The sequence below is a fragment of the Oryctolagus cuniculus genome, chromosome 4 (assembly GCF_051225735.1).
Source record: "Oryctolagus cuniculus isolate XC-2025 breed Fujian yellow rabbit chromosome 4, ASM5122573v1, whole genome shotgun sequence".
NCBI classification, from domain to species: Eukaryota; Metazoa; Chordata; class Mammalia; order Lagomorpha; family Leporidae; genus Oryctolagus; species Oryctolagus cuniculus.
In genome coordinates this window covers 31,963,687-31,982,941 of record NC_142870.1, presented here as the reverse complement: position 1 = coordinate 31,982,941, position 19,255 = coordinate 31,963,687, and the positions used below count along the sequence as shown (strand labels likewise).

The following is a 19,255-nucleotide window of genomic DNA, read 5'->3' as shown; positions in this document are numbered from 1 at the left end:
TGTGACATAATCACTTCTTCCTGTATTCCAAGAGCTTTCTTTCCCTGGTTACCTATCATTTTGTATATAATAATGCGAATATACTAAAATTGAAATACAGTTTTGCAATTTGCAATACTGTAAAACCATAAAATGTAAAATATGAGCACTAAATATTTTGGTTTAATGGGCCTGGTGTTTCACTATGTATTTATTTTAACTCACTCTTAAAATGCCAAATGAAACTCAAAAATCTGCTTTTGTTCCAAATGTAGGACTATTAATTTTATGGTGCAATATCTGATTAAATTTAACTATGCTTCTAAGAGTGTATAGATTCCACATATTAGATGGGCTGACTTTCATTCCATCATTTTAAGTGGAATTGAACCCCATCTTGCCAAATATGATAATGTCCTAGGGGGAGGGACGGAGGGAGGAATGAAATAAAAGATGCTTGAAGTCTCTGTGGATTTATGTTCTTCACTTGGGAGGCTAACCAAAACATTTCAGTACCGTCCGTCCGTATCCACCTTCTGGGTAACAGGCTACTAAGGGAAAATGACATATTCTCGATGATTTCTCTTGCACTGATAAACCTATGTAAGTGTGAATATGCTTAAACAGAACCGAACGCCTGGGTACCCAGAGACAGGCCGTGGGCAGGCTTGGAGGCTGTGCAACTTCAGTGAGCACTTCCAAGACTACCTCTGCAAGCATAGCTTTTGGGTAACGGCATTCCCTGTCTGAAAGAGAAAGGGCACAGACAGCTTTATTCTACTCATGACTCTTGAGAATCCTGCTGACTGGGTTGTTAAATGACCTGGCAACTGGTTCCTCAAATGAAAGTTCTTGATGGCTTTCCAGGCAAGAGGAAGGGTGCTGAGTGACACACAGAAATATATAAGGGAGAAGGCAGGGTGAGCTCGCATGGCAATGGTGTGTTCAGGAACAGACTATGGAGGAGGTGCCAGTTCTAAGACCTGACACTGCATTCTGGAGAATTTGTTCACCACGAAACAAATGGTGAGAGACTAGCAATGCTGCACATCTTTTGTATATAAATGGTGAAACTTTCAAAAATGATGTAGTCTTGAAAGTGGAGTGCTCCAGTAGACCACTGCATACGCTCTTTTCCTTAGTTCTGCTATTGGATTCATGTGAAATGTTGAGAATATTTTTTGAAGATTCTTTTCAATGGGAATAACCACTTCCATTATTGTATCTCTGAATATTATGTGAGTATCTGTTGTCTTAATAAATATTAATTAATATTACTAAATATTAAATTGATTTGTATTATGTATCTAATAAAATTTCTTCAGAAGAAATATGTAATACACATTGACATTCAAAATGTAATTATTTTAAAGACATAATTGAGTGCCTACTATTTCATGGCTTTTTTTCAGAATAAATAACAGTAATATCAAAATCTATAGGATGATAAATTATCTCAATAGTCCTTTATCCTATTTTGATTGAATTAAATGATGAAATCATTTTGATAAGACATTTGAAGTAAGAAAAGTGTTATAACAGGTACTTGTATAAGAAATATTTGGAAAGTGTCTTCAGGGATTCATTTGCTGGAAACAATAAGATATGATGGTTAAAAATCAACTCTATGGAGAAAACTTTGATAATCATAAAAATCATTAATAGTATGATAGTGCTTCATATTTGTGTTTGATAAAGCTTAATTCTCATTATCTGCTACCAATTCTGCCTTTAGCTCTTCTTATTAAAGATTAATGTTTTTACAATTTAGTCATTAGTAATTATAATCATTGTATTACCTTACCAGTAAGTATATATCATATGAAAAGAAAATTTTGAAAATTATCCCATTTATAAAAGGATAATTTAAAATGATCTCTTATAGGCTTGGCAGATTTAAATTTTTGCAATGAAAAATTTAACTAAAATATGCTAATAAAACTCTTTATTCATAATAATTTAAAGAGGAAACAATGATTGTGTTGCAGGTTTCAACTCCTTTTGACAGTGGTTCTCACATGCTTTCCAGTTTTCTCTAACTATGGAGAAATGACGGGTTTAATAAACTGAATTTTAAATGATCCTAATGGAGCATTTACATAACCTTAAAATGACTATAACAGAGCCAAGAAGTAATTAAAGCTTCATAATGCAGAGTGACATCACCCATTCAGCTATTTACACTTGTGTAGTTCAAAGTGAGAGGACCTGGGAAAGCCCTAATTTACATGGGAAAAGCAGATACAATAATAGGAAAAAAGAAAAGACAATTCTAGGGAAAGAAATTAATGTTATTACATAATATTAAAGAGCTAGCTTTAAGAATAATTTTCTCCTTATGACAGAAAGAATATGAGCAATATGATATTTATAAAATACTTATGACAGGATCAATTTTGCCATGATAATAAAATATTAAATGACAGCATACATTACCATATCAAAATTGTGACAATGAGCTCATTTATTACATATGGGAGCAAATATTTTCATCAAGTCTCATATGAAATTCATGTGTAAAATAACTTTTTATAGGCATATTTTAGATAACTTTCTATTATTTGCAACTTTTCTGAAAATAATACAAATAGGAGAAAGCTTTTATATCTTTACTAACTATGTTGTCTGGAGGAGAGGAGAAAGAGAGGGAAGTAGGAAGGGGAGAGGAAGGAGGAAGGAAGGAAAATGGAAGAGAGAAAGACAGGAGGGAGGGAGGGACAGAAAGAGAGGTCAGTGTGACACAATGAGAGAGAATAGGTTCACTGCTGAAGTTTTATCCTTACTAAATCAAATAGTATTGATAACAAAGTTTACTTAGCCATAGTCTCCTAATGGGTATTCCTAATGAACTCTATTGCAATCATGTTAAAGTCAGCATTTTTGAAACCTATTTATTTCATCGTTCCTCCTCGCATCTTTTTGTCCCTCTATGTTTGCTACTGTAAGTACCATTTCCCAGATCTACCAAGCTAGATACACAGGGGGCACCTGCTAACACCTGTCTTTGCTTCAAATGCTACTTTCTGTTCATTCAGTGTCAGGGCTGCCTTATGTATATTATCCTTTGGCCTCAGACATCATACTACTAAGCTGTTTGTCTAAATGTGAATTTGGTCATGCCAGTCCCTGACTGAGAACCCTACTACAAGCACAGATAAGTTCACCCACCCCACCCACAGGCACATGATTCACAGATGAAATTCTCCCAGACTGTCTCTTCCCCATTTGTATGGTCTGTGGATGACCAACACGCCCCCCCACCCCGGGATTTTTCATTTGCTACAAGAGTTCAATTCTTGAGTCGCCTGAGCCTCTAGATCTGTGTACTTTTTGTGGCATCTATCTCTAATTCAGTTCATTCTTCAATTTTCACCAACACTGACAAGCCTACTTGCATAAACACAAGTTTAGCCAACTTGGTGATTTGGGAAAAAGGCTGAGGCATGCTTCAAACATTAGCAATGCAAAGAAGATCCAAAGGGACCTAGAGGTCCTGTTCTTCAAATACTTTCATTTCCCCTACACCATGAGTGTTCACCCAACTTATTCATAAACCTAGTTCTTGCTTCTGTTTATCCTTTTGGGTCCTACTTTTCCTTCATTTCTCTGTTCCTGATCTCATTCTTAAATAAGAACCCCAAACTCTTTTCCAGAGTAATTACACTAAACACTTCTTATACAATAAAACCCACTAAAGCTGGGACAAAGGCTTCCTCCATTCAATTTGCTTTCCCCTCCTTAGAAAGCCATTTAGAAAATAGAAGGGAAAGCATACACACATTTTCAAAATAAATACTACAAAAAGAAAAGATTCCTATTTGGTATCAGATAAAACCCGGATTTCTTAGTTTGTCCTGTAAGAATGTGCTTTCTACAGAGTTTTCAGTCTCTCTTTGGGAATAGTCACCACCCATCCAGTTCTCCAGGTGTAAGGAATTTCTTGCCTTTCTGCAAACACAATGAAACCTTTACATGATCTATTTTGCTCCCCTACTGGCCCAAACCGCTTTTCTTTGCTGAATAAAATCCTATTCATTGTTCATGATCTTTGCCAGGTGATAACTCCCAGCCTCCATGCAAAGTTCATCTCAACCTGACACAGCACAGAAATCTTGAACAGGTGTCTGCTACCTTCACAGGGAAGGACGTCACTTCCCCAGACAGGCACTGTGTTCCAGAAAAGGCCAATCTTCCAGGCAAAGTGGTCAGCCTGGCACTATGATTTACATATTTCATTAAGAATGTCATCATCTAATCTCTTAAAAGTGTTATTATTTTTATGGTGTTATGATCTGAATGTTTGTTCCCTTCCAAATTCACATGTTGAAATTTTAATGCCTTGGGTGATGGTATTACATTTTGGAGGTGATGAGTCATGAGGCTGGAGCCCTCATGAATGACATTCATTCTCTTTTTTAAAATTATTTTATTTTATTTTATTTTTTTGACAGGCAGAGTGGACAGTGAGAGAGACAGAGAGAAAGGTTTTCCTTTACCGTTGGTTCACCCTCCAATGGCCGCTGTGGCTGGCGCGCTGCAGCCGGTGCACTGCACTGATCCGAAGCCAGGAGCCAGGTGCTTCTCCTGGTCTCCCATGCGGGTGCAGGGCTCAAGGACTTGGGCCATCCTCCACTGTACTCCCGGGCCACAGCAGAGGGCTGGATTGGAAGAGGAGCGACTGGGACAGAATCCGGCGCCCCGACCGGGGCTAGAACCCGGTGTGCCGGCGCTGCAGGTGGAGGATTAGTCTATTGAGCCGTGGTGCCGGCCAACATTTAATCTCTTATAAATGGGGCCTGGAGGGAGATCCTTTACCCTTTCTACCACGTGGGGAGGACACACTTGGAAGGTGCCATCTGTGAGCCAGAAAGAGGCCCTCACCAGACTCCAGATATGCCATCACCTTGGTCTTGGACTTTCCAGTATCCAGAACTGTGAAAAAAAAAAAAAAACTTTCAGTTGTATATAAGCCACCAAGTCTGCGGTATTTTGTTATAGCAGCCATAAGGAACTAAGATACATGGCATACCCCTTGGTTTACTCTTTAGAATTTCAATCTCTTGGAAAAAATCAATACTTTTTTATTCTAATAAGTATTTAATCTACTAATTCACTTCAGGTGGAAGAACATCTGCTCCAAGGGTTCTCACCCACTTTAACTCCTGCAGCACATGTAGAGGCCAGCACTTTCGTTCCACACATTCCCTCTGGCTGCCAGAGTTCATAACAGAAGATGCAGGGTTGGAACTTGGCCTTGTACTTGGAGCCAGAACTTCAACTCCATACTCTGGCCTGGCACAAGCCAGATGGAACTAACTGTGGAGTCTCTGTTCCAAGCACCAGTTTCTTTTTAAAAATAGTTATTTAATTATATATTTGAAAAGCAGAGTCACAGAGAGAGCGAGAGAGAGAGAGAGAAATCTACCACCTGCTGGTTCTCTCCCCAGAAAGCTGCACACAAGCCAGGGCTGGGCCAAGCTGAAGCCAGGAACCAGAAACTCTACCCAGGTCTCCTGCAGGAGTGGTAGGTGCCAAAGTGCTTGCACCATTTTCTGTTGTTTTCCCAGGTGCATTAGCATGAAGCTGCATGAGAAGCAGAGTAGCTAGGACTTGAACTGGCACTGTGATATGAGATGCTGACGTCTCAAGTGGCGGTTAACCCACTGTGTCACAATGCACATTTCCAGGGTCCCCAGTTTTATGAAAAATGTACTGAGGTACAAAGACATTAGCTGACTTGTTTTATGTCATTCAGTTCATTGGATAGGGGCAAAACTTGACCTACAGCTTGAGTCTTTGGAGACCTAAGGCTTTATGGCAGTGAGAACTATGATGATGTTCTGAGAAAACTCCTGTGTCTACTGCTTGTGTGATTGCAACTGGGTCATGGATACGTTCTGGATTAAAATATCTCCATTTCCGAGGTGTTGTCTTCACATCAAAACTGACTTGAGTGAAATAGCACATAAAAAGTAGAACTTATAAAAACACATTTTTACATGCATGATGCCAAATTAAGGCTTTGGCAAACTTTCTCCTCATCTTAATTGGTTGTCTGAAGTTCACATAGTCTTAATTAAGGTAAGAGGCTATGAACCAGGAATTTAAGGCCACTTAGAAGAATATTAACCATATTCTGTGTTAAGGCAACTATGTTCAAATTAACAATGGCTTTGAGCTGAAAGGATAGCAGAAATAAACATGGAAAAATAGTTGTTGTTCAAGCTACAAAAGCAAAACTTGTGGATTACAAATGATTTCTGAAAGAACATCTATTTATTCACAAAAACGTTTAAAAATGCTATGATAGCCCAAGAATGGTTGAGTGTCTCTGCACCACACGCTGCCGACAGTGGGATTTTGCAAGACACAGGTTTATAATCAGTATTTTTTGGCAGACCAACCAACCAAGCATTAGGCTAATCTATCTGGGAGAAGATAAAAGCATGAATGAGCAATCAGTAAGGCAAAGTCTGTCCACTTATTTCAACTACACATTTTAATCTTTTAATGAGACACTGAAAATGAAACATACACACACACAAAACACATAGAGTCAGGACAAGGTTTTTAGCTGATGCTCATGGGTCAAATTTCCAGGTTCAAGTAAAGCCAGTAAAAAAGAATTGCTTGCTTTGAACTCAATGGTTAAAAAAAATGGTACACTTTTGTATCAACTTACAACTGTGATTAAAACAAAACAATCAAAAGTTCCAACACTGTTAGAAATCACTGCCTTGGTTGAGAAATACATTTCTGAGTTATCATAGGCATGAAACCAATATTGTGCCAGTGAATAGCTCTATCCCCAAGCAACCTTGATGGACCAAGCAAGATCAAGGCCAGATTGTAATCCTTGAAGCATTGATGATAAGCACACTATGGTTAAAGGACACAAATTACCCTTAGAATCATAATGCAGGTACATACACTGGATGTTAGAATAATGTGATTCAAACTAATTTAGAACTGTGCCAAGCAGGAAGAGAAAGTCCTTTGGGCATTCAAGAAGAACATTTAGACAAAGCAAAACAAGAGGGGGAATTTGTGGTTAGCAGGAAGCTGCTGCTCATTTATATTTTATTGAAGATTTTTAATGTTGGACAAATCAGTGTGTCAACAGCAAGCAGAGAAAGACATTTGGAATGTATGTAATTTATAACTGAAAGAATTAACTGGAAGAAACAATAAGCATCAGGAAAATTCAAAAGGTGTTCTCTTTAGTTTTTTCAAATTATTATTTTGGAAACTCAAATGGGTTAGAAATATCAACATAGTCTTCTCTTGAATCTCATTATGATGCCGTGTATGACTTACCACTCTTCTATGTTAATCAAGTAAATCCCTTCCAATTATACAGATTGCTATGAAAAAACATGAGACATCACATTTTACTAAATAGGAAATACTATTGATTTAACAAGATCCATTGAATAACAGAGGGATACATTTTTTATTGTATACTCCCTCTTGCAAGGTTGAATGAATATACTGGCAAAAGATAGAAGAATGGGTTGATTTTTATAGTTTCAGACACCCACATAGTTCTAAATATACACACACAATAATTTGCTAATTGAATCATAAATAATGTTTTAATTGTGTATATCCCCATTGCACAGTGCTAGAAACTGTTTAAGATATGGTTAATAAATGTTAGTTACTCTTTTTAGGAGCTCATAGTCAGAGACTAATTACAAATAAAACAGAGAAATATGTAAAAGGAAGAATAACTTTCCAACCCACAAATTCAATAATCTTCAAGGGTAACTACCTTCAGTCCATTAGAAATGTGGAAGAGATGTGTTTATAATGAGAGTACAAAGGGAAAATATCTTTTATTATGATGTAGTTTTTAGTGCTGACAGAATGTATTGAACAACTCAATAATACATGTAAGAAGTGAATTTATCTATGTATTTATTCACCTACGCAACTGTCTATCTACCTATCTATCCAAAAGCAGAAGGTAGAAGGTAAAATTATGGTCAAAAGAGAACAGTAAGCTGACACTTGGTGGTTGCATATTCAGCGGCAGAATAATGATTTATTCAGAGGGTATGTAAGAAGGAGGAGAAAGAATAACATCAGAGACCTTCAAAGAGTTTATGAAATATATGTATTATGAAAAATATGTGTGGATTTCAAAATCATTTATATCACAATAAGCATATCTTTAGTTCCATTTCCATCTAACTTCAACATGTCTTTGTAAGATATTAAAAAAATAGAATGAAAGACTTTGCAATTTAGTGGGAGGCTCTAACATATGATGTACAATGAATATTTAAAACAACTATTTGGCCTCAGAGCTGGCATACACAAAATGACAAGTGAAAAGGGTAACCTGACGGAAGAACTAAAGACTTAGAGGAAAGAAATATTATAAATCAGAATTGTGGGGAGATTCATATTCAAACAGGAGGAAAAGGATTAGGTGTAAATCATAAGAAAAAGTAACAGTTTATGAAGTCAAATTTTTATTTTTCATTGAGATAGTAAGTCTCTTTACTTTTGACAATATCACCTCTGAGATAGTATATTTTGTCATTAATATGACAAAAACAAACCGAATAGCTAATTTATTTTTTTGGACTACCTTAATGAGCAAGTTGAGAAATAACACACAAAATCCAATTGCTTATGTAGCCATCACTCAACAAATATTAATTGGTTTCTCTTCGCCACCACCAGAGCAAGGAGTTACTATAGAACATGCTGACTGCACACGGAGTGCTTTTCAAATTTTATCATGCAAAATATTGTAAATATCCATAGAAAGTGGTGAAAATAAGGCAATTCAGATTCAGAAAATGTCAAGACTAAACAAGCAGATTTAATTGGCAACTCTAAATAGGAATCAACAGAACAACTGCGAGCCAGTGTGGAGTCTTGTTTGGGAACTTTGCTATATGTTAGTGCTCTCTAATGACGCATAGATACTGGGTGTGGGAAAAGTTAAAGAGATGATAAATTTCTGTTTAATATGAATTGGTCATGGGACTTGTCTTACAGCAGATGAAATGTGCAAGACTGAAGTGAATGTAGAAATTGACCTATTACATGTGTGCATTCATTCCAAAAATTTTTTTCAAAAGATTCATTTTTTTTTTTTTTTTGCTTTAAAAAGCCATAGAGGGAGAGACAGAGAGATATTCCATCCAATGGTTTACTCCCTGGCTTGGCCAGGAGCCAGAAGCTTCATCAGGGTCTCTCACATGGGTGGTGGGTCCCAAACACTTAGGTCATCTTCCACTATGTTTCCCAGGGCTTCAGCAGAGAGCTGGATCAGAAGTGGAGCAATGGGGACACGAACTGGCACCCGTATGGGATGCTGGCGTGTCAGGCAGTGGTTTTATCCTTGGTGCCACAATGCTAGTCCCAAACATTTTTTTTTTAGCCTATACTATTTTGCTAGCAGTGTCTAGGCCCTGGGTTACTAATGTGAATGCAGCATGGCCCTCTGTTTTCAATGAGGCAGTCATAGCTAAAACACATAAGTGACAGAGCAACAGAGGTAATGCCGTGGAAAGTGGGGTCTAAGCGAAACAGGGGGCAGGGGCTCTGCAGCAGATGGGAAGAGAGGCAGCCTAAATGAGGAAAGAGGCTCAGAAGCCAAGGAGGGAGAGTTGTGTAATTGGTTATCAGCAGTGTCAGATTCTGTACATAGGTCAAGGAGCACCACGATGGAGAAGTGCCATTTCGTTTTGGCAGTGAGCATGTTACTGGAGACCTTGGCAAGGCTAGCTTCTGGGAAGTGGCGTGGGTTAGAGCAGGACTGGCTCAGGTTCAGGAGTATTTTCACTGAGGAACTGAACGTGTCGAGTGCACTCTAGGAGTTGGGGGAGGAAGGGGAGGAAAACTGTTGTTAGAGGGTGTGTGGCCCAGGGCTGAGTGTCACTCAGCAGGAACCCCCACGACACAGACTTTGAAGCTCTATTTTTTTTTTTTTTTAAATCCAGCTTTCACTAGCAATAAGGAAACATTTACATATTGAAGTAGCCTTTGTTGAGCTTGTTTGTTCTCTCCGGTAATGAGTCACTGTGTAACACTGACCCCCGCAGTGGAAGTCAGCAGATTCTATTTGGAGAGCAGCGATGATTGTGGAGGAAGTTGTTTAAAAAGTTGACAAAAATATTGACTCTCCCTGATAGGCTAAACACCTGTGTGTGTTGGTCTTAACGACTCTCCATGAATGCTAGCTTCGAGTCAAAGTAAAGGGAAGATTCATTTTCAGAAAGAGTGAAAAGTACATGACACAGTAAGATGTTCTAATACTTTCTATTTTGGTTTCCTCTCCTTTGAAAAGAGTTGTAAGGAGAAAAGTGATTCTGCAACCGCCAAAGTCAATTAAAATGCTAAATACAAGTCACAGTGTCGCCAGGTCCGCCAGAGGGAATGTGTCCAACGTGACCAGCCACCTGTTCCCCTTCATAAGAGTTGGAGATTGCTGCCTCATCCCGTGTACTCCTCACTGACACGAAATATCAGTGCGGTGATGAATCAAAAGTCAACAGCAGCCCAGCTTTATTTTCCGAGAAATGACACTTGGTAAGGTCATCTCTTTTAGAAAGGACATTACAACCATGCAAGACCACAAAGGTAGCAGAACATTTCTTGAGTTCAAGGGTGCATAAGGGGGTAGCAATCTTGGATGTTTTCAACTTGACGAAATATATGCCAACAGGCTAGCTGAAGATGTTTGAGTAGATAGGAACTGTGCATGTTCTATGACGGCTTAGCTAGACATGGTGAAGGTCACAGAACTAGAAATTTAAGAATCAATTATGAAACAGGTTAAAGTTGCTATCTATGAGCGTGGGTTGGAAGTCAGTAGGACCCGGATGTTAATGATCGCTGTGCCATTTTATTAGCTGTGGGATTCGGTCAAAGGACTTCAATTTCTAAGCCTCAGTTTCCTCACCTGTAAAATGCAAAAATACCAGTGCCTATCTCACTGCTATTTTAAGACTTAAAGAGCATAGTGTATGCAGTTTATCCTGGGGCCAGGTATACAGTAGTGGCTTCGTAAATAATAACGATTGTTCCCCCTCCTTGTTAATCAGAAAAATATAAACCATTGGCATTCAGTTAAACAAAATGAAAGTAAATGTGAAAATGAATGTATGAAGCAGTTTGTCATGAAGAATGCTACATTATTTAAACTATTGAGATATGTCTAAGAGGAAAATAGTGAGCACTGTAAAATTCAATTTAATCTAATGGGATTGAAGCAAGAACATTTTAATCAGCAAATAGAACCCAGAAAGAAAATCTTACACTTATAAAAGTTTTATTCACTTCTAAAATTTAATAAGATTCTGATTTTATGAACGTTAAAAAATAAAATTGTCTCTATTAAATGTAAAATTAGCTTTATTATACATATAAAGAGTCTCAGTGCTCTTGTTCAAATTAATAGTAAAAAATTATTCCAAGTAGGTTCTATGGGAGATATTAGTGATATTCAGATAATAATCAGTGCCCTTCTTTCTATGTATAAAAAGCCCTTCTTCCATTTTTAAAATAACTTTAAGGCTGAAGCTCTCGACCACGTTAGTTCTTTTATAGTCCCTAGTTCACTATCTAGTATAGAGACCTGGAGGACTTTCTTGCCTTAGACCAGACCTGCCAGTTTTTAGATCCCATGTAGAATCAGAATGCCCTAGCTCACTACCACCCCTCCATATTACCCATTTTTCCCATTTCCAGTCTGAAACATGCCATTCTAACTGCAAATAGAACACAGAAATAAAAAATATAAAGAATAGAACAGTAACATTTTAAAGAATGAGTGATAGGGGCTGGCCCTGTGGCATAGTTGTTAAAGCCACCACCTGCAGTGCTGGCATCCCATATGGGTGCCAGTTCAAGACCCAGCTGCTCCACTTCAAATCCAGCTCTCTGCTATGGCCTGAGAAAGCACTAGAAGATGACCCAAGTCCTTGGGCCCCTGCACCCACATGGGAAGTCTCGGAGGAAGCTCCTGTCTTCTGTCTTCAGATCAGCACAGCTATGGTCATTGTGTCTAGTTGGGGAGTGAACCAGTGACCATAGCTATGCTGATCCGAAGCCAGAAGCCAGGAGCTTCCTCTGGGACTTCCTATGTGGGTTTAAGTTTTTTTTTTTTTAATATTTATTTATTCATTTCAAAGGCAGAGTTACAGAGAAGCAGAGACAGAGAGAGAGGAAGAGAGAGAGAGAGGTCTTCCATCTGCTGGTTCACTCCCCAAATGGCCAAAATAGCTGGAGCTACACCGATTCGAAGCCAGGAGCCAGGAGCTTCCTCTGGGTCTCCCACGTGGATGTGGGGGCCCAAGGACCTGGGCCATCCTCCACTGCCCTCCCATGCTACAGCAGAGAGCCGGATTGGAAGTGGAGCAGCCGGAACTCGAACCAGTGGTGGGTTTAAGTTTAAGAGTAAATTGTATAATGGAAAACCATTTAAATAAGGAAAATGACTTCAAAAAGGTGAGCCAGATGAAACTTAAAAGTGAAGTAAAAAATTAAAGTGATGAAATGCTACTAAGATACCTCTGCAGTTTTGTCATGAATGAAGTGAGCTTCACATAGAAGGTGTGGTAGTGACAGTGAATTTCTATAGTGCCTTTCTCAATCATTTTACCACTCCTGTGACATAAAATGATACTTGTTAAATTTTCAAGACACGATTGGGCTCATTTTTAGGTGATATAATGGAAGGCTGATCCACCTCATGTCATAGAAAAGTGAGAATTAGAATCCAGTTTCCCAATTCTTCACTGCATAATAAAGGAACTAGAGTATCTGTCAACTCAGGGCATTTGTAACGGTATTCTTGTTGGAATCTACTCAGACAAAGGATGCTCATGGAATTTCTAACATTTGTTATGACATCTGTCTAGCCTTTTAGCAACTATTAAAAATCAATTAGGTAGGAAGGGCCTCCTAGGCAGCTAATCCTTGCTAAGAGAATAAAGATAGGGAATAGAAAAACAAGCATAATATCCAGTCTCCAGCTGCAAGAAGATTGCAGTGTAGTTGAGCAGATAAGACATACACGTAAAACAATTTGTGAACAAAATGTTATTTTATCCTTTGGTAGTAAATGCTATTTGTTCTGAAGAGCCTTTCATAATGACACTAATGGAAAGCATATTTTTCTCAAGCTCCAGTAGCACTCCTAGAACTAACTATATTTCTTAAAGCATTAGTGAGAGGTATCCATTATGTCACACCTTCTCTTTGGTATCAGAGTTGAAGCCCAAGAAATGTAGGAGCCATGTTTTATTTTATCTTAGATTTCACTCAGTGCTTCACATTGTACTGGAAATAACAGGAGGGCTCAGCAACATTTGTTCAATGACATACTGACATAGTAACTTTAAAAGATAGCAGATTGCGGGGGGCAGTTGGCCTAGCAGTTAAGATGTTCTCATTCCATATTGGATTGCCTGGGTTCAATACCTACTTCTGGTTTCTGACTACAGTTTCCTGCTCATGTTGACCCTGGGAGGCAGCAGTGAAAGCTCAATTAATTGGGTTCCTTTCATCCACATGGGAGACTTGGTTAGAGTTACTGACTCTGAGCTTCAAACCATGCATAGCAGATGGAATATCTCTCTCTGTCTCTCTCTCTCCCCTCCTCTCCCCCCCTCTCTCTCCATTTCAAATAGACAAGCAAATAAGCAAAATATGTGTGTCAATAATTTTTAAAATATAAACATTTGTCTTTCACAAGGACAATATATCAAATAAAACTGCTGAGTTTTTTCACTGATCATTAAATCCATTAGGCTCAAAACAATTAAGAAATAATCACTTCACTTTCAATATTGTTTTAGTGTGCCAACAGTGTTAACAAATTATTTTTTAGGATGTTGGGAAAAAGGCACACTAATCCACACTGTTGGTGGGAATGCAAATTGGTAAAGCCACTATGGAAGTCATTTTGGAGATTCCTCAGAAACCTGAATAAAACCCTACCACACAACCCAGCCATCCCACTCCTTGGAATTTACCCAAAGGAAATTAAATTGGAAAATACAAGAGCTGCCTGCACCTCAATGTTTATTGTAGCTCAATTCACAATAGCTAAGACCTGGAATCAACCTAAATGCCCATCAACAAAAGACTGGATAAAGAAATTATGGGATATGTACTCTATAGAATACTATTCAGCAGTTAAAAAAAATGAAATCCGGTCCTTTGCAACAAAATGGAGGAATCTGGAGAACATCATGCTGAGTGAAATAAGCCAGTCCCAAAGAGACAAATATCATTTGTTCTCCCTGATCTATGACAACTGACCGAGCACCAAAAAGGAAACCTGTGGAGTAAAATGGACACTAGGAGAAACAGTGACTTGATCAGCCCTTGTCTTGACTGTCGAGGAACAACTTAATACTTTATCCCTTTTAGTACTTTTTTTGTTCTACTTGATACTATTGGATGAACTCTTTAATTAACACACAATTATTCTTAGGTGTTTAACTGAAAAGTGATCCCTGTTAAATATCAGAATGGGAATAAGAGAGGAAGAAGATGTATAATTTGGCACATGCTCACTCGGACTTACCCCTAATGGTAGAGCTAGAAACATGCCAGGGGATTCCGAATCAATCCCATTAAGATGGCATGTACCAATGGCATCCTACTAGTCAGAGTGATCAGTTTAAGTTCATAATTGATCATAAAGAAAATATTGTTAAAGGAATCACATAAACAAGACTAGTATCTGCTAATACTAACTGATAGAATTAAAAAGGAGAGAACGATCCAACATGGGAAGCGGGATACACAGCTGACTCATAGAATGGCAAATGCCCAAAACAGCACTCAGGCCTCAGAATCAGCCCTTTAACCATTTGGATCTGGCTAAAAAGCCCATGAGAGTATCTCAGGCATGGAAAGCCAGGACTACTGTGGCAAAAACAAAAAAAAAAAACAACAAAAAACAAACCTAAATGAAAGATCTCTGTGAGTGAGATCCTAGCAGAAAGAGTGGGCCATCAAAGAAGGAGGTACCTTTCTCTGAAGGGAGGAGAGAACTTCCACTTTGACTATGGCCTTGTCTAAAGATCAGAGTTTATGAACTCAAGAGGCTTCCATAGCCTTGGCAGCTCATGACAAGAGCCTCGGGTGATTACTGATGTCATAAATAAGAGTGTCGGGGCCGGCGCCATGGCTCACTTGGCTAATCCTCGGCCTGCGGCGCTGGCATCCTATATGGGCGTCGGGTTCTAGTCCTGGTTGCTCCTCTTCCAGTCCAGCTCTCTGCTATGGCCCTGGAGGATTGGAGGATGGCCCAGGTGCTTGGGCCCCTGCCCCTACGTGGGAGACCAGGAGGAAGCACCTGGCTCCTGGCTTCAGATCAGCACAATGCCGGCCATGGTGGCCATTAAGAGAGTGAACCAACGGAGGGAAGACCTTCCTCTCTGTCTCTCTCTCACTGTCTATAACTCTACCTGTTAAAAAAATTAAAAAAAAAAAAAGAGTGTCAATTGCTAAATCAACAATGAGAGTCACTGTGCACTTACTCCCCATATAGGATCTCTGTCCTTAATGTGTTGTACTATGTGAATTAATGGTAAAACTAGTACTCAAACAGTGCTTTATACTTTGTGTGTCTGTGTGGGTGCAGTCTGTTGAAACCTTTACTTAGTATATACTAAGTAGATCTTCTGTATGTAAAGATAATTCAAAATGAATCGTGATGAAGAATGGGATGGGAGAGGGAGTGGGAGTGGGATGGTTGCAGGTGGGAGGGAGGTTATGGGGGGAAAAGCTGCTATAATCCAAACGTTGTACTTTCAAAATTGATATTTAGTAAATAAAAGTTTAAAAAAAGAAAAAAATACTTTACAATTATTTTTCAAAACTACCTGAACACGAATCAGTTTTCCTTCCCTCAATAAGTAGATGACATGAGAAATAAAGTGAGGAACTTGCATTAGCCTCCAGTGTTCAGCATTTCCTTATCAACTCTACAGCCCCTCCTCTCTTAATTTCGCCGTCCCCTGAGGTTCCAGGTGAAGAAGAAAAGAAAGAGCACACAGCAATGTGTGGATCTGGAGACCGGAGTCAGCTGCGTCAATGATGAGCTGAAAGGAGAAGCCTTGAGATGGGCAGCACTCAGGAGTCCCAGGACACACTGGGAAGGCAGCTAGCATCCTGCTGAATTTCCTCCCCAGGCACAAGCTACAAGGGTGGCTGCTGAAGTGCTCTGGAATAAGGCCAAGGTCAGAATTAGGGCAGCCGTCTGGGGACAGAATCGAGCATTTCCACCTAAGGAAAGGAGGATAAATAATTGAATGACTGCTCATTATGCTCTTTCTTTGTTTCTTCATTTAGTACTGTTATTCATGAACAAACAACACATGTTTCAATGAACATTTGATATCATGTGTTTATGTATAATGATCCTAAATAATTAAATTTTCCTTTCACTCACTGGACACAAAATAAGTTACATTTATATGCTAAATACTGACCCAGTCTGAGAGATACACATACAATTAGATATACAATTCCCTTCCTTCCAAAATGCTCTCAATATTAGACAATATGATTTAAGACGGAAACACAGGATTTTAGCAGGTAGCTTCCCAGGTAACCAGACTTATCTTGAGGTAATCGGTGGAGCAGGCATTTAATCTAGCTATTGAGACACCCCTGTCCCACCTTAGAGTGCCTGTGATTGTTCCCAGCTCAGGCACTCGGCTCCATGGGAGGCAGCTTGATGGCTCAAGCACTTGGATTGCCGCTACCCTCATGGGTGATCCTGACTGAGTGGTCTCTGTTTTGGGCCCACTAGGCATTTAGAGTGAAACCATGTAAGGAATTTCTCTCTCTGTGTATCTCTTTCTGTGTCTCTCTCATTGTCTCTCTCTCTTTCTCTCTCTCCCCCTGTATGTGTCTTTCAAACAGAAAAAAACTAAAAATAAATAAATATGTATACCAGGATGTTACTTATCTTACGCACAGGCTTAGAAGCAACTTGTCATCCGACTTCTCCCACCAATCTTTTCCACTTCTGACAGAGAGAAAAGAGGAGGAAAAGTCAGGGCTATTCCTCTTCAGAGGATGTGAGAACACTTTTCTTGAGAGAGCCTAGATTTCCTGTGGTTTTGTATCTCTGTGTCCTTTGCAGGCAACGCACCTCACTGTTGTCTAATAACTTCCTAAGAGAAGCCATGATGTCTGCCACCTAGGTCATTCAAGGTCAGCTCTTGTTCCAGCTGTAGGGAGTGAGAGGCTGGAGTTGGCTTTGCCCAAAAATAGCCTATGTCCACGCTATGAATCAGCTTGATATCACCAAGTGCAGAAGTTGGAGCCAGAAGTCCTGCTTTGAAAGAGAAAGGACTCCCAGCCCTTTAACATTGCTGTGATGCAAGTTTTTAATTAGTCATGAGGGCACTGGTCGCCAGGGCCCGGGGACAGTATCATGATGACTAGGGCGGATGCCTCAGGAGGAGGCCAAAGAGATGAAGCTACTACGTCCCAGGGAATATTTTCTTTCCACCAGGCCTGAAGGCAGCTTAAGTAATAAGATTGTGGGTTTCTACTGGTACAGTGTCATTTGCCCCAAATCCCTATTATTAATAATAATTTATTATGGCATTTCCATCTTCGTTATTTTCCAAGAGGCTAATCATCTCAACAACTTAATCCAAGTAATGACAAATTTGATTGACAGGCAAAACCTCCTCTAGACAGATGGACTTTGATCCTTCTCTGGCACTTGAGTACGTGTGTCAAAATTGGGTAGATGAGTGTTATCTGTAGAAGAAGAGACAAAATTCAGTCAACTGTGTATAGAATGCATATTATTTTCCTGAATCTGCACTCAGTAAAAATCTTCTTTTCAAAAGACATTTGCTAGACTATTAGTGTGTCATAAATAATGATTTATAAATGTTGCCTAATAAATCACTTCCCTGGCTCACGGCTAAATATGCGTATCCCTTTTGTTTTTACAGATAGACGAAATGAAAGTCATAGATTAAATTAATGGAAGGAAAGTGAACTACAAACCATGCTTACTTCTACTTTGGCAAAGTGAATTATTCATGAAAACTCTACTGCAGGCTTCCAATGCCAAAGGTAGCCCTGAGGATGATTTTTCTTAGCGTCTGAGCCCTGGGAGTAATTGCAAAGTGGCTAGCAATTACTTTTGGCATCTTCCCACTTCATATCCAGTGTCCTTCTCCCACCTACTTCTTTGGAACCAAGCATTTAGTGGCCCTATCAAAGCCTTATGGCTTCCTAAGCTCTTCCCTGTCATCTCCCTACACAGAAGTGTTCTAGACTCCTTTAGCTGTTAATGCATGAACACACACACACACACACACACACACACACACGGGGAGGCAAGTTTTCTTACGAGAGGTCCAAGGTCCTTTATGGTGAGATATGAATGACTTATATGCTTATGCATTTTACAGGAAGTTTGTTAATTAAAACTTTAAGTGGGTGTGATGTGCTGCAGAGTGTGTGCCCCAGTGCGCTCATGCTCACTCCCACCATCCCAACAGCACTGAGAACACTCAGCAGACAGTGAACAGCCTGCTTCCGAATGATTTCTTCAGACCCGGAGACCAAGACCCTGCAGACCACAGACATTCTTCAAACAGGCTCCTGTCATACGTTTTGAGGAAGTGCTAAGACTCCAACTCTGCTTCCTAACTCATGGCAGGAAATAGGTCAGAGTTTCGAGCAAGGGCCTTTGGGTCCAACTTCCAGAGTATGAATTCCAGCTCTGCCTCTTTCCAGATGTGCGATCCTCGTCAGTTTCCTTAAGTTGTCACTAAAATGGGCATATTTGCAGCTATGGCTCCATCAGGAAGTTTTAAGGATATACTGATACGTAAGTGTACGGTACACTACCTGGCACAGATTAACTGCCAATGGAGGCTATCATTATTATGCACGTAACACCATTAACACAGTATCCTCAAGTGGGGATAGGCAGCTGCAGGGCTCACCTGTGGTTACATCCCTCTTGTACACCCTGAATTTTGGTAGCTCATGTCAATTTTCTTTCTTGAGTTATTTATTCACGAATATGGTGCATCAGGCATTACGCTTGGAACTAGAAACTGCAGCAAGAACATAAGTAAGAATCCTATCCTGAAGAAGCTTTCAGGGCAAAAAGGATAAGAGGGAGAATTAATCACAAAAGGAATGTTAATCATGATAACAACTGTGTAAAAAAAAAAAAAAAAGCTGGTGTTATGAAAACACATCGGGTTTGGGAGTGGGTAGATGACCTACCAGGATTAGGGAAGGATTTAGC

General features: G+C 39.4%; 1 long non-coding RNA gene across 1 annotated transcript; it reads left to right on the top strand.

The window, feature by feature from the left end:
* Positions 1 to 886: 886 nt before the first annotated feature.
* LOC103350590 (uncharacterized) lies at positions 887 to 18,832 on the top strand. The gene is made up of 3 exons (XR_016232344.1): positions 887 to 1,005; positions 17,940 to 18,063; positions 18,495 to 18,832. It is a non-coding gene; the product is annotated as an uncharacterized LOC103350590 (long non-coding RNA).
* Positions 18,833 to 19,255: the final 423 nt, after the last annotated feature.